The sequence below is a fragment of the Pan troglodytes genome, chromosome 4 (assembly GCF_028858775.2).
Source record: "Pan troglodytes isolate AG18354 chromosome 4, NHGRI_mPanTro3-v2.0_pri, whole genome shotgun sequence".
Lineage (NCBI taxonomy): Eukaryota > Metazoa > Chordata > Mammalia > Primates > Hominidae > Pan > Pan troglodytes.
Genome location: NC_072402.2, coordinates 130,004,651 through 130,019,777, shown reverse-complemented (window position 1 = coordinate 130,019,777; position 15,127 = coordinate 130,004,651). Strand labels below are relative to the sequence as shown.

The following is a 15,127-nucleotide window of genomic DNA, read 5'->3' as shown; positions in this document are numbered from 1 at the left end:
GTCAGCTGGGCTCCAAGAGTCCTAGTGAATGTAAACAGTGCAGACCTTTTCTGGGGGGAAGGGATCCTCAAGGGTCTGTGGAAGCTTCCACCCAATGTATCCCAAAGTGAATTCCTGAAACTCCTCTTCATACATTGCTTGTTTCCCCCGATTTCACATCCCAAAGACTGCCTACACTCCTTGCCTCCATCCTGAAATTCCTTCATTACCCGTTTACTTCTGTCCGGGGGAATGTGAAGTGGTCCTCCTGAATATGACCTTCCTGGCCCCTGAGTCTCTGGGCAGTGTAATCCATCTCCAAAGGCTTCTATCACAAGTTTGGAGGTGGAGGTGGGGTGGGGACTCTGGATGAATTTTTTAGAATCTGGTCCATAAACTTCCCCATTTCACTGGGCAGCATCTGGACAGATTGGAATGATGCAGGATCCGGGTCCAGGCCAGTCATTCCCTCACATGAGCTCATGTTGACATCCCTGACTTAAGAGAACATCAGAGGCTTACTTCTGACTGTGCCTTCCCACAGGGGAGATGCCAGGTCAGGTTCTGTACCTGGAGTTTGGGGGTGGCCCTTCTTAGGGGCCATGCTATAAACCCACTCATAAGGTACCCTGAGTTCTAGGCAGCAGGTCAGACAAGCTGCAGATTCTATGGCTTCTCCAACTCTCCCGAAAGTTCTTTAAGGAAGCCCTCAGATTTCCTTTTCCCCTGTAATGGCCTTGGTCCTGGGAGATTGCTGTATTGCTGAGACCCTATCATGCTGGAATACCAAGTCATAAGGCAGTCACAGGGTCTGGAAGCCCTCTTCAGGGTGGGGATGTGTGGTGGCCAGGTCACACATCACCCCTGCCCTAGTGGCCTTCACGTATTTACTGCACACCCATCAGGTGTCTGTGCTGCTGGGAATAATCAGACTGCTTATTTCATGCATTGTTCTTCTCTGCATAAGTACGTATTGAGTACTCAGGGATGGGTCCAGGCATCATCCATAAGGGCAGAGGCTCTGTCTGTCTTATTTATTTGTGTCTCTCCAGCACCCCGCAGAGAACTTGGCACACACAAGGCATTAAAAAACATTTGCTATTAACAACACCACAGTTACAGGAATTATTATCTTAGCTTACCCTTTGGACATGACCCAGAGGGACGCAGGGAGGGCATGAGGGGGCTTAGGAAGGTGAAGAATTCTGCTTCTGTTGCCTTCGAGGCCACACCCAGTGGCTCAGGGCACGATGCCCAGGCCTTCTGTATGCAGCCAGGTCTGTCCAAGGTCAGGAGAAGTCACGGTGCTCTTTCCTCAATGGGCAGGCAGGGCTGGCAGGCTCCAGCAGGAGCAGACACCCTTGGGAATGCTGTTGGGCCTGAGCCTAGAATAAGAGGGAAGGATTGGGACAAGAACAACCTCAGGCTAAGGGTGAGGTCAACCTGGAGGACAATCCAGGAGAGTGCCCAGAATTGATGTAGCCCTGAGTGGGGAGGTGCGGTGGAGCTGATGAGGCAGCCCATATTTGAGGATACCTTCCCGTGAAGCCCTGGGGGCTAGCCAGAGAGCTCAGCTGCTGACCCGCTCCTCCCTGGCCTAGTGGCCTCAGGTCTCTAGGTAGAGTCTGCTCCATTCTGGCTCAGCTCCTGGAGGCCAAGACATCTCTCCTTCAAGGCCCAGCCCCCTCTCCCCAGCCAAGAGCCTGGATTCCAAGGGGATCTAAAGCCTTGCTTGGGAGTTCCATCTTCCTGGAATGCCCAGTCCACAGTACTGACCACTCCAGGGCCTCAGCAAACAGCCAGAGAGAACTTTAGATGCCTTCATTTCAGTGTGACCTGTCTGGCCCAGCTCCACCCAGATGTCTGCTCTCTTAGAAGCCTGCTGGTCAAGGCCAGGAACTCGAATGGTGGAGAGGAAGCAGTCTGTGGTGGGCACAGCTGGATAGAGGGGGCAGCGTGGGTCTCCTGCAGGGCTAGAACTGCGCCTTAGAGTGACAGGGAGTTAAGGCAGGCCCACTGTAGGCAGGGGTCAAGGGCTCTGCAAGGGGTAGAGGCAGCCACAGGCATGGGCACCAGGCAACATCCAAAAGGAAGGTCTGAGACAGTACAGCCTGTGAGGTGGGCTGGGGGCTGATGCCCAGCATATCCTGGAAGGACAGGACTCAGTCAGGAAGCAACAAAACTGGTCCTGGAGCCGTGGTTGGTTCAGCAGAACACACAGGGGAGGGTGTGCCTGTGGCAAAGGGCGTTTCCCAGCTCTAGTTTTGTGCCATTCAATCCCTCAACAAACACTTATTGAGTGCCTGCTCTAGGTCCAGCCCAGACCTGGTCAACTAACCTTGGTGTGTGGTGGGGATTCTCCAAGCTGCCACACCTCTCTAGGGGCTGAGATGCTGGAGGCTCCAGAGGGTGTCAGTCTCTGAGGATCCAAACAGGGGCAAAGCTGACTCTGCCAACTGGGACCCAGTTACTGGCCCTGAGCCAGATTCCAGGGCGGACACAAGAGCAGAACCAACTCTCTTCAGGAAACTGAGCCTGGGGGAGGTGTGTGACCACCACACGCTCACACAGTTTCAAGTGGTAGGTCTGGGGTTTTAGACCCTGTGTTGGTGCCTTTGTGCCATGTGCCTTGCCCCAGGGACAGATGTGTCTCAGCTGGACCTGCAGTCCCCATCAGCACCCCTGTCAGACCTGCTCTTTCTCTGTTTTCACAGAGAAAACCAGTCTGCTCTGGGACCCAACAAAGGGGTTGCCAGGCAGCAGGGCGGGGACAGGTTTACCTAACTGGGCCCAGAGAGGCCCTGGCCCTGAGGCCTGGGTGTAGAAAGGTGTTGGGAGGAGCGGCATCTCACACGGTGGGTGGGGGGGGTGGGAGGGGGAAGGCAGCTGACAGGTGGGAGAGCCAGAGGTGGCTCAGCCCAGCCCCAGCAGGGAAGTGACAGAACAGGCTGTTTGTGGTGGCAGCGAGGCCCATGTGATGGAGCCTTGTGCAACTGGGGCCTCAGGAAGGCAGCTTGCAAAAGCATCACAGCCTCACCTCTGCCTCAAGGAGACCCCCATCCTTTCACCCCTCCCACTTCTCATTCAGGCCAGAGGATTCGGGCAGCCTGCCGGCCATCCCTTAGTCTCCCCCAGCATCAGATGTCCCAAGTCTACCTGTAGTCCATAAATAGAGGCCCAACCCAGGTGTCTTCAGGTTTCCAGTTTCTCCTGACAGCTGGAGCCTTCCCTTAGTCTTGCCTCTTGGTGTCTGTGAGGAGAAGGTGCCTCCATTTACAAATCAGCTCCTCCAGGCAGAGCAGCAGAGGGATTGCAGAGCAACTGTACCATGTGCTCATTCTACGCCCTGGACCTAGAATGTCTTGGCCGTGGCCTGACCATCACTCTGCCTGGACAAAAGCAGGGGTGTAAAACCCTTTCCTTCTCAGCCCGAGAGAGAGAGACGCTGCTATGAGGTGCAGGTAAGGCTTGAGCAAAAGTGCAGGGTTGACAAGAAGGAGACGGACATACATGCAGCCCAGAAATTCAGTTACTGGGGCTCTCCAGACATACTCTGTCACTCATCTGTCAGCTGGGGCCTGGACTCATGGCCCAGCTTTAGCCCTGCCCCAGCGCACACATCCACAGACACTCAAATTTAGCAGTGGCCTGGCCAGGACTGTCTGGTCTCTGGCCTGAGGCCCCTCCTTCTCTTCTTGACCACTAGAACTGACATCCAGGGCTACTCAGAAGGCAGGAGAGGCCCATGCTACTTCCGTATTTCTTCCTCCCATCCTTCTTTTTTTTTTTTTTTTAATAGCAGCTAGAACGAGCTTAGAGCACTTTCATATTTCTACGTTCCCAATAAAATAAAAAAGGAAGAAATGTGAAAATAGTGTTTCAAGAATTATGGCATTTGTTACTTCTGCTTTGTTTATTTATTCATCAGATATTTTTGAGAGCCTCCTATGTGTCAGGCACTGTTTTAGGCCTGAGTGTTAAACTATTAAGTTTTATTTATTTATTTACTTATTTATTTATTGTTATTATCTTTTAAAAAGAGACGGGGTCTCACTATGTTGTCCAGGCTGGTCTCAAACTCCTGAGCTCAAGCAATCCAACCACCTCGGCCTCCCAAAATGCTGGGATTACAGGCATGAGCCACTGTGCCAGGCCTTAAGTCTTTATAATACATATTTAAAATGGATAGCCTCATTTGGAAATAACTTCAAAGATTTAAATTCCAGTCTTCCTGGTTCTTCGTCTCAGGAGGGACCCCCATAACTCCTGATGCCCATGATTTTCTCACTGGTATAGATTAGACCTCTGTCTCTTGATCCTGAGGGGTCCTGGGGGCTGTGATTCAGATTGGCAGAGGTGGTGAAGCTCTCCTCAGGAGTCTGGCTAGCATAGGCCTGTCGCTAGCCTATCCTCCCTGCCCCATCCTTTCTATCTCTTATGATTGGCCCTCTCCCCTGCAGTGCCAGCTCCTTTAGTCACTGATTGGTCTTGGTGAAGTGCCCTGCCCCGTGGTGCCCAGCACTGCCCAGTGGTGACTGAGTCACAGGCTGGCGGGGACTGTTCAGGCTGACCTCACCTCCGGGCCTGGCCATAGGATGCCAGCTGTGGCCACCGGGTATGAGCCTGGCCACCTTTGTTGCTGGGAGAGTCAGGCAGAGCCATGTCGCCGAGTCCAGTAGCTGCCAGCTGGCCGAGAGGTCTGGGAATCCAGGTGCAGGGGGCCATAGGGATTAAAGTCGGAAGAGCCAGATCCAGGCCTGTGAGGGTGAAGCTGGGCTGAGGTTGCTGGAGGCTCTTGAGAGAATGGATTGGAGCAGGGCCCATGAGTCAGCCTCATGTCCTGGGTGGCTATTTTCTTGGCTTCTAAGAAAATCAAAATTCTTTTTCACTTCCCCTCCCAAGACTAGGTCCATAGCTGTGTAGATTCAGGATCAGCAGTGTGGAGTTGGAGGCAGAGTTTTCATTGGGAGTGGGACTGAAATCCTCACACTCTGCATCTCTCATACCCACCCGCAATGGTAAGAGCATTCACAGGACTTGAGCTTCCACCAAGAGGATGCCTGATCAAATTGTTTGCCCCCTGTGAAATCACCATATTAATGGGAAGATAGGCTTGCTTAGGAACAACGGAGTCTGTGCCTCTCCTGCAGGAGAAACCAGGAGCTCTAAGAGAATGTATAATGAGAACTTCTATGTGTGGAGAGTTAAACAAGAAGCTGTCTCATCCCAGGGAAGATGAAGAGAAAATGGCGGATCTGGGCTTGAAGTGCACACAGTGTTGGAAAAGGCCCCACCTAAGGCTCTAGGACCAGCAGTCCCTGAGAAGTAGCTGTGTGTAGGATTAAGACAAGCTGACTGCAGAGAGCTGTGACATTGGGCATTCAAGCATGAAGCACTGTTGGCCCAGAGAGGGTGCACAAGCATTCTCCCTCAGAGAACCATGGTGTTCCAGAGCCAGAGAGAGATGGAGAGCTTCCACAATCCTTGTGAAGATCTGTTATCCTAACACCAATATATCCCCTTTAAGAAAATGGTGGCCCCCTCTAAATTGTCAATATAGCAAATTGGCTCCCATAATATATTGAAACACTATTACCACCTTGGGGATTCTTTTTCAAATTACAAGCTTGATTTAATATAAAACCTAATGATTAATACATTAGATTAAAATGAAGAAAGGAATCTTGTAATTATCTCAAAAGGCATTGACAAAATTCATCAGCCATTCACATGATAAAAGTTAGAAAACCATGAAGAGGGGAAATGTTCTTAACATTTTAAAGAACAGATATAAAAAACCAAAAGCCAGCATGAGATTTAACAGTCTAGAAAGTTCTATTAATGGGAGAATCCAATGTCCTCTTCACTACTGTTGTTCAGTGTTGCTCTGGAAGTCCTAACCAGGACAATAGGGTGAAAAGAAGAAATAAGGGAGAAGTAAAGGAAGTAAGTAATAGAGTCAAAATGATCATTATTTGCAGATATTATGATTTTCCTTTCATAAAATCCAAGAGAATCAATTGAAAAATGATTATGACCAGTAGGAGAATCCAGGAGGATGGAGCAGAGTAGAATAAATTAATATATGTATATAGATTTTAATAGCTTTTAAGAGTGCTAAGTCACAACTGATTGGAAAATGTGATGAAAACAATTTACCATTCACGATAATGGTGAAACATTAAAAATATCTAGAAATGAATTTTGAGTACATCAAAGGCCTATAAACTTTTTTCTTTTTTATTTCCTTTTTCTTATCCTAGTGGTGGTGAGAACAAAGGGCCTATGAACTTTGATCTAGGATAGATTTAAAAGAAGACAAAAGGTATGCAGGCATATGTCATGTTTCTAGAAAAATCAATATTTTTAATTTATTAGTAAATTCAATGCAATTCCAAACAAAATTCGTTTGGGTGGGAGGAATTGACAAGATGATTCTAAGGATCAACTGAAAAGTAAGTATGAAAAAAACCCACAAATATTGGATTAAGAGACTAATAAAGTAAGATTTGCCCTATAAGTATCAAAGTATGCAATAGAGCTAAAATAATTAAGAATGTGATAGCAGCATAGGAAAAGATGAATATGTTAGTGGAACAAAAGAGAGTCCATAGCATGAGATAAAGAAAACATTTTAATTCAGGGAATAAAAGGTAGTTTACTCAATAACTCATGTTGGGGCCATTTACTATTATGCATTAAAAATAAGGCTATAATTCTATATGCTATATAATTTCCCACATTATAAAGTAAATCCCAAATGGATTCATGATCTATATATTTTAATTTTCCCAATGTGAATGCTTTTATAAACTACTCATATGCTTAAACTAAAGAAATGACTGGTAAAAAAATATATAGATTAATATTTTTATAATCATGGTGCTATGGTTTGAATGTGTCCCCCAGAGTTCATGTGTTGGAAACTTAATCCACAATGCAACAGTGTTGAGAGGTGGGCTCTTACGAGGTGATAAGGTCATGAGGGCTCTGCCCCCAATGGATTAATGCCAACAGAGGTGGGTTTGTTATTGTGGGAATGTGTCCTTGTGAAGGAGGAGCTCGGTCCCCCTTTGTCTCTCTCACCCTCTAGCCTTCTGCCATGGAATAATGCAGCAAGAAGGCCCTTGAAAGATGCTGGCATCTTGATATTGGACTTCTCAGCTTCCAGAATTTTGAGAAGTAAATTTCTTTTCTTTATTAATTACTCAGCTATTGGTATTCTGTTATAGTAACTTGAAGCAGACTAAGACTTGAGGTGAGAAACATCTCTTTCGTGAAGATAAATACTTGAAATATGTTTTCCTGTTACATATAGATTTCAAAAATCAGAGAAATATGCTGCAAACTGTTGGTAGTTTTTATTTCTGGGGATGGTATTTTGGGACATTTACTTTTTCTGAGTTATATATTTGTACAGTGTTTTAATTTCATATAAATAAATTTTACTGTTTGTAATTAGAAAAATGAAGATAATAAAAAGGAAAATAAAGACAACAGAAGGACAAATACTGCTTCTTATGTAAGAACCTTACAATAATACACTTCCATTTACTTCTCCCTTCTTTTTTGCTAATGTTGTTATGCGTTTACCTCTGTATTTGCTATAAACTCCATAATAAATAATCATTATTTTTGCTTTAAACAGTCAACTGTCTTTTAAGTAATTTAAAAAACAAGAAAACCTATTTTCTATTTACTTGTTAGGTTTACTGGTAGCACTTGTTCTTTTGTTTAGAGCTGAATTTCCAACAGGTATCAATGAGCCACCTCAGCAGAGAAATGGCTTATTTCCCTTCAGCCTTAAGAACTTCCTTTAGGCCATGTGCGGTGGCTCATGCCTGTAATTCTAGCACTTTGGGAAGCCGAGACAGACGGATTGCCTGAGCTCAGGAGTTCCAGACCAGCCTAGGCAACAACAGTGAAACCCTGTCTCTACTAAAATACAAAAAATTAGCCGGGCATGGTGGCGTGCGCCTGTAGCCCCAGCTACTCAGGTGGCTGAGGCAAGAGAATCGCTTGAATCCAGGAGGCGGAGGTTGCAGTGAGCTGAGATCACACCACTGCACTCCAGCCTAGGAAACAGAGTGAGACTCCGTCTCTGGAAAAAAAAAAAAAAAGAAAGAAAAAAAAGAACTTCCTTTAACATTTCCGGTAGTACAGACGGACTGGTGATGAATTCTGTCAGCATTTTTTTAAGATCCCGAAGTATTTTTATTTTTCATTCCCCACCCTGTCCCCCAACCTTTTTTTTTTTTTTTTTTTTTTTTTGGAGACAGACCCTTGCTCTATCCCCCAGGCTGGAGTGCAGTGGCACGATCTTGGCTCACTACAACCTCTGACTCCCGAGTTCAGGTGATTTTCATGCCTCAGCCTCCCTAGTAGCTGGGATTACAGACACCTGCCACTACGCCCAGCTAATTTTTGTATTTTTAGTAGAGACGGGGTTTTGCCATGTTGACCAGACTTGTCTGGAACTCCTGACCTCAGCTGTTCCACCCGCCTCAGGCTCCCAAAAGGCTGAGATTACAGGTGTGAGCCACCGTGCCCGGCCTCATTCCCCTTTTAAAGAAAACTTCTCTGGATATAGAATACTAGGTTGCTTTTTTTTCTCATAGATTATTTAATATTTAATATATAATTCCTATAATTTTATTGTTTTCTGTCTTGCATTACTCCTGGTAAGAAATAAATGGTGATTCTAATCGTTGTTTCCCTTATGTAATGTGCCTATATTCTTTTATCACTTCTAAGATGTTCTATTTGGTTTTAAGATTTTGACTATGATGTTCCTAGATGTAGTTTCCTTGTTTTTATCTTCTTTGGAGTTTTAAAACCCCAGCTTCTTGGGATGGTGTATTAATAATTTTTTAAATCAAATACAGAATTTCATTTACCATTTAAAAGAATTTTTTTTGCCCCAATCTCTTTCTCCCCTTTCCTTCTGGGACTCCAAGTTTATGTATATATTAGATTACATGATACTGTTTCAAGGTCACTTTGTTGAGGCTGTGTTTGTATTTTTCAGTCCTTTTACTTTTAGATGTTTTCCATAGTCTTGACTTCAAGTTCATTGATCTTTTCATCTGTAGCATCCAGTCTACTCATAAGTTTATCTAGTACATTTTCCATTTTGTATATTGTATTTTTCAATTCTAGAATTTTCATTGAGCTCCTTTTTTATAGTTTTCATTTCTCTGCTGAGATAGCTCATCTGTTCATTTATTATCTCTATCTTGTAATTTAAACTTCTTTAACATATTTATAATAGCTGTTTAAAGTCCTCATCTGCTAGTTCCAATATCTGTGTTACCTCTGGACCTATTTCTGTTGATTATTTTTTGTCCTGGTTATGAATCATATTTTCCGGCTTCTTCATATGTTTAGTAATGTTTGACTGTATATTAGGAATTGTGAATACTTCATTGTTAAGAGTTTGGATCATGTTTAAAGAGTGTTGAGTTTGTTTTATTAGATAGTAAATTCACTAGAGGCTCAATTTGAGCCTGAGGCTTGGTTTTAGGCTTTACTATGGCAGGTCTAAGACACTGCGTATTACAGGCACAGAGTAGCCCTATTCTTAAAGCGTGGACTTTTTTGGGTTTTCATTGAGTGCTCAGGGTGTTCAACAAAGTCTTTTCACCCTGTTGATCAGAACAGATCTCAGAATCATGAGCCCTCTAGAATCCCCACTTAGTTCTTAGACCCAGAGAAGTTTTTTTTGTGTGTTTTTTGTTTGTTTGTTTGTTTGGTTGTTGTTTTTAATCCACTAGGCCTTATGGAATCTTGCTCTGCATGTGAGGCTTAGACAAAGCCTCAGGAGCACCTCTGTATAGCTTTCCAGAGCTCCTTCTTTGTGTAGCTCCTTCTTCTTTGATACCTTGTCCCACAAATTTCAGCCACCTCAGCGTCTGCTATCTATGATCTTTGTCTCCTTCACTTGATGAGACCATTGTTCTCTCTCTCTCTCTCTCTTTGGAGACAGGGTCTCACTCTGTTGCCCAGGCTGGAATGGAGTGGCACGATTATGGCTCACTGCAGCCTCAACCTCCTGGCCTCAAGTGATCCTTCTGCCTAAGCATCTGGAGTAACTGGTACTACAAGTGTGCACCACAATGCCTGGCTAATTTTTTAACTTTTGTAGAGACAGGGTATTGCTATGTTGCCCAAGCTGGTCTCAAACTCCTGGCCTCAAGGGATCCTCCCACCTCAGCCTCCCAAAGTGCTAGGATTACAGACATGAGCCACTGTGCCTGGTGCCATTGCTTTCTGGGCACCACTTCCTTATGCCATGGTTTGGAAAGTATCCTAGGCAAAGCACTTTCCCTTTTGTTTCCCTTCTCTCAAGGACAAAGGCTATTTGATGTTCAATGCCTATAATCACTGGCTATAAATATTTCATCGAGTTTTATGGTTGTTTACAGTGGGGAGGGAAGTTTATTACCAGCTTATCAGTTATGGTTGGAACCTAAGGAAAGTTTGAAAACTAAAAGAAGAAAGAAAAGGAAAAGAAAATAGGGACCCTTAATTCAAGATGTGGATCTGATGTCATAAATGTCTAAGAGTCTGAGCTTCATCTCAAAGCAGCTGGGCCAGTTGAGCATACCCTGCTGTAGTTCTTTCTAACCTGGCATCAGAATTGGACTGAATAAAATGTACAGTTCTGGCCACTATAGCAGGTTGTGTCAGACTTATCCTTCTGCTGAAAACAACTATAAAAGTTGGACCAAATGTATAAAACAACTATTTGAAGGCATTTGAGAACAACCAATACAGCTAAGAATTGAGGAGTTGTGATCCTGGAGAAAAGGGAATAATGTGTAGTGAGTTCCACATTTACCTTTGCTTTTTCCCTAGGGGCATTTCACACATTGTTACTTGAGGGAATAGGGACCAAGCAGAAAGCATCAGTCTTACCAGACTGAGGATACAAAGGTCAGAGTTCAGGGCTGCCGAAGAAGATGGAAATTAAGAAGAAAAATTCCAGAAGGTAGGAAAGAAGAGAGAAGGAGCCCAATAATTGCCTGCAAATTCCTCCAACTTTATTGGCTTTTTTTTTTTTTTTTTGAGACAGGGTCTTGCTTTGTTGCCCAGGCTGGAGTGTAGTGGTGTGATCTTGGCTCACTGCAGCCTCCCTCAACCTCCTGGATTCAAGCCATCCTTCCACGTCAGCCTCCCAAGTAGCTGGGACTACAGGCACATGCAATCATGCCTGGCTGACTTTGCTTATTTTTTTGTGGAGATGAGGTCTCACTATGTTGCCCAGACTGGGCTTGAACTCCTGGGCTCAAGCAATACTCCAGCCTGGGTCTCCTAAAGTGTTGGGATTACAGGCATGAATCACCATGCCCACCCTATTGGCCTACTTTTAGCCTATCAGGCTAAAGAACTGAGCAAATTGTAGTAGTCTTAAAGTGTTGGGGAGACAAATTGGAATTCAACTTCTATCAAGGTAGAGAGGCCTTGGTAAATGCGTAGGTGTTCTGCTAAGTCCCAGAAGGGTCACACACTAGGAGAGAGGGTCACATCCTAGGAATAAGAGATATGTCCTAGGACAAAAAAGAACCACACCAGCCAAAACATGACATAAACCAAAGCCTTGACAGGAGTAGGGTATTTATTTGGTACACTGCCTTCCAGAAGTCAACTTAATTCTCTCTTTCTGGATGAATACAACATCACCCAGAGACTTTCCAACTTTTCATCCAAAATGTGTGTCATCTAATAGAGAAGTATGAGACATGCTAAAAAACAAAACAAAACACAAACAAAAAAACAGGGCCAAATGACTAAAAATCAAGAGAAAAGGCAGACAATGGAAATAGACCCACAGGTGTTTCAGAAATGAGAGACTTCCAATAATTATGATGAAAATGTTCAAGAAAATAGAGGGAAAGTAAAAAAAAAAAAAAAAGATGAAAAGCTAGAGAATTTAAAAATAGAATTGCCAGAATACTGATAAAGATAGCAGATGGGAGGCAGGACTAGATTGCAGCTCCTGCTCAGACAAACAGAGCAGTGTGTGGAGACTCACATCCTGAACTTTTGCTCCAAGAACTACTGCAGGAACATACCAGGAAAGCCAAGAGAATCCACAGACCCTTTGAAGGAACTGGATCACTACTGCAGGCTCCTCGAGATGCAAAAAAAACTGTGAGTCTGCTTGTTTTCTCAGCAGGGAGGGTCATGGTCTGGGACAAGTTCTCAGCCCTGGGCACTGGCTACCTGGAAGTAGACTCAGTACTGTTGTGGGGGCATGGTGAGAGTGAGATTGGCCTTTAGGACTGTGGGTTGCATGGGAGCAGGGTGAGGCCTGTGACTGCCAGCTTTCTCCCACTTCCCTGGCAAACCTGTATGACTCAGCAGAGGCAGCCACAATCATCCCCGGGAGTATAACTCCATGGGACTGGGAACAACACCCCTATCCCCCACAGCAGCTGCAGCAAGCCCTGGCCAAAGAGAGGCTGAGCTCTGAAACGCATATCCCTGCCCCCACCTGATGGTCTTTCTCTACCCACCCTGGTAGCCAAAGACAAAGCTCATAATCTCTTGGGAGCTCTATGGCCCTGCCCACCGTCTTAACCAGGTGTCCCTAGGGCAAATTTGCATTCTCCTTATAGGACTGCAGCAGATGTGCTCTTGAAAGCGCCACCTCCTGCATGGAGGCCAACCAACACAAAACCAAGTACCCTCACAGAGTCCACTTCACTCCCCTGCTACCTCCACAGGAGCAGGTGCTGGTATCCATGGCTGCAATACCTGAAGATGGAGCATATCACAGGACTCTGCAGACACTCCCCAGTACCAGCCTGTAGCCCGGTAGCTCAGCTAGGTGGCTAGACCCAGAAGAGCAAAAACAATCACTACAGTTCAGCTCTCAGGAAGCCCCATTCCTAGGGGAAGGGGGAATACACCACATCAAGGGAACACCCCATGGGACAAAATAATCTAAACAACAGCCCTCGAATTCCAGACCTGCCCTCTGACATAGTCTACCTAAATGAGAAAGAACCAGAAAAACAATTCCAGTAATATGACAAAACAAGGTTCTTTAACACCCCCAAAAGATCATACCAGCTCACCAGCAATGGATCCAAACCAAGACAAAATCTCTGAATTGCCAGAAAAAGAATTCAGAAGGTCGATTATTAAATTAATCAAGGAGGTGCCAGAGAAAAGTGAAGTCCTACTTAAATAAATCAAAAACATGATACAGGATTTGAAAGGAATAGTGTCAATAGGGATGGTAGCAGTTCTTCTTTGAATGTCTGATAGAATTCAACAGTGAATCCACCTGGTCATGGATTTTTTTTTGTTGTTGGCAATTTTTTTTTTTTTTTTTTTTTAAGAGATGGAGTCTCGCTCTGTCACCCAGGCTGGAGTGCAGTGGTATGACCTTGGCTCGCTGCAACCTCCGCCTCCCAGGTTCAAGCAATTCTCCTGCCTCAGCCTCCCGAGTAGCTGGGACTATAGGCGCCCGCCACCATGCCCAGCTAATTTCTTTTGTATTTTAGTAGAGACGGGGTTTCACCATGTTGCCCAGGCTGGTCTCAAACTCCTGAGCTCAGGCAATCCACCCACCTTGGCTTCCCAAAGTGCTAGGATTATAGGCATGAGCCACCGTGCCCAGCCAGCAATTTTTAAAATTACCATTTAAATCTCACTGCTTGTTATCGGTCTGTTGAGAGATTCTATGTCTTCCTAGTTTAATCTAGGAGGGTTGTATATTTCCAGGAACTTAACCATCTCCTCTAGGTTTTCTAGCTTATGCATGTAAGGTCTTCATAGTAGCCTTGAATAATCTTTTGTATTTCTGTGGTATTGAAGTGGCTTCATTGTCTGGGGAAATACCCTAGGTTCGTCTTGCACTGAGAAGATTAACAACACAGACACACACACGTGAAGCAGGTTAAGGAGGGGAAAGTTTAATAGACAAAAAAGAAGAGAGAGTCAGCTTTCTCATACAGAGAAAGCGGGGCAGGTGGGATGCGATCCATTTTATAGAGAGGCTTGAGGAGGCGGTGTCTGATTTACACAGGGGCCAGGGGATTGGTTTGACCAGGTGTAAATGGTTACATAGCCCGAGAAGAAATTGGCCATCCCACCTTAATCTTTTATTATGTAAATGTGACCTCTACCTGTCCGGTGCCATTTGAACCTTGATTCCTCATTGTACCACACATAAAATTAATTTAAGATGGATCATAGACTGAACTATGAAACAATCAAGCTTCTAAAGGAAACCATGGAAGCATAGTTTCATGACCTCTGGGTAGGGAAACATTTCTTAAATGGGACATAGAAAGCACTAACCAAAATATAAAAGATTAATATGTTGGATTTGTAAGAAGAACTTTTATTTATCAAAAGATCCTATTAGGAGAATGAACAAGCCAAAGCACAGATTGAGAGGGAATATTTGCAATACATATATCCAACAACAAACTCATATGCAGAAAATATATAGACTTCTACAATTCAGTGAGGAAAATGCAGAAATCCCAATAGGAAAATGGACAAGGACTTGAACAGTCATGTCACAAGAAATAACTAATAAACACCTAAAAAGATGCTCAATATCACCAGGGAAATGTTCTTTTAAATTGCAATGAGATATTGCTACACACCCACCAAAATGACTGAAATTGGAAAAGCTAACAATAGCAAATGTTGACAAAGATATGAAGCAACTGGAACTCTCATTCATTGCCATTGGGAATGTAATTTTGTTCATCCATTTAGAAAAATGGTAATATCTACAATAGCTCAATATATGCATGTCTTATGACCTAGGAATTTCACTCCTGGATTTTTATTATATTTAAATAAGTGCTTGTGCCCACCAAAAGACATGTGCAAACATATACAAAACAGTTTTATTTAACATGACTAAAAACAACCCAATGTTCATCAACAAAAATGGATAAATTGTGTTATATTCAAACAATGGAATACCACATAGCAATGAAAAAGAATGAGGAACTATTACAAACAAGATAGATGGATATCACAACCATAATGTGGAGTAGAAGAAGCCGACCCGAAAGAATATATATTGTATAACTTCACTTTTATAAAGTTCAAAGTCTGACAAAACTAATCAAAAGTGAAAGAAGAAAAAATAGTGGTTAACTTTGGGAGAGTTTAC

The 15,127-nt window shown here is 44.1% G+C and overlaps 1 protein-coding gene across 1 annotated transcript in view; it reads left to right on the top strand.

Annotated features, from left to right (window-relative positions):
• P4HA2 (prolyl 4-hydroxylase subunit alpha 2) overlaps positions 1 to 15,127 on the top strand; it is an 85,064-nt gene that overhangs the window by 21,317 nt on the left and 48,620 nt on the right. The gene's annotated exons all lie outside the window — the stretch shown is intronic.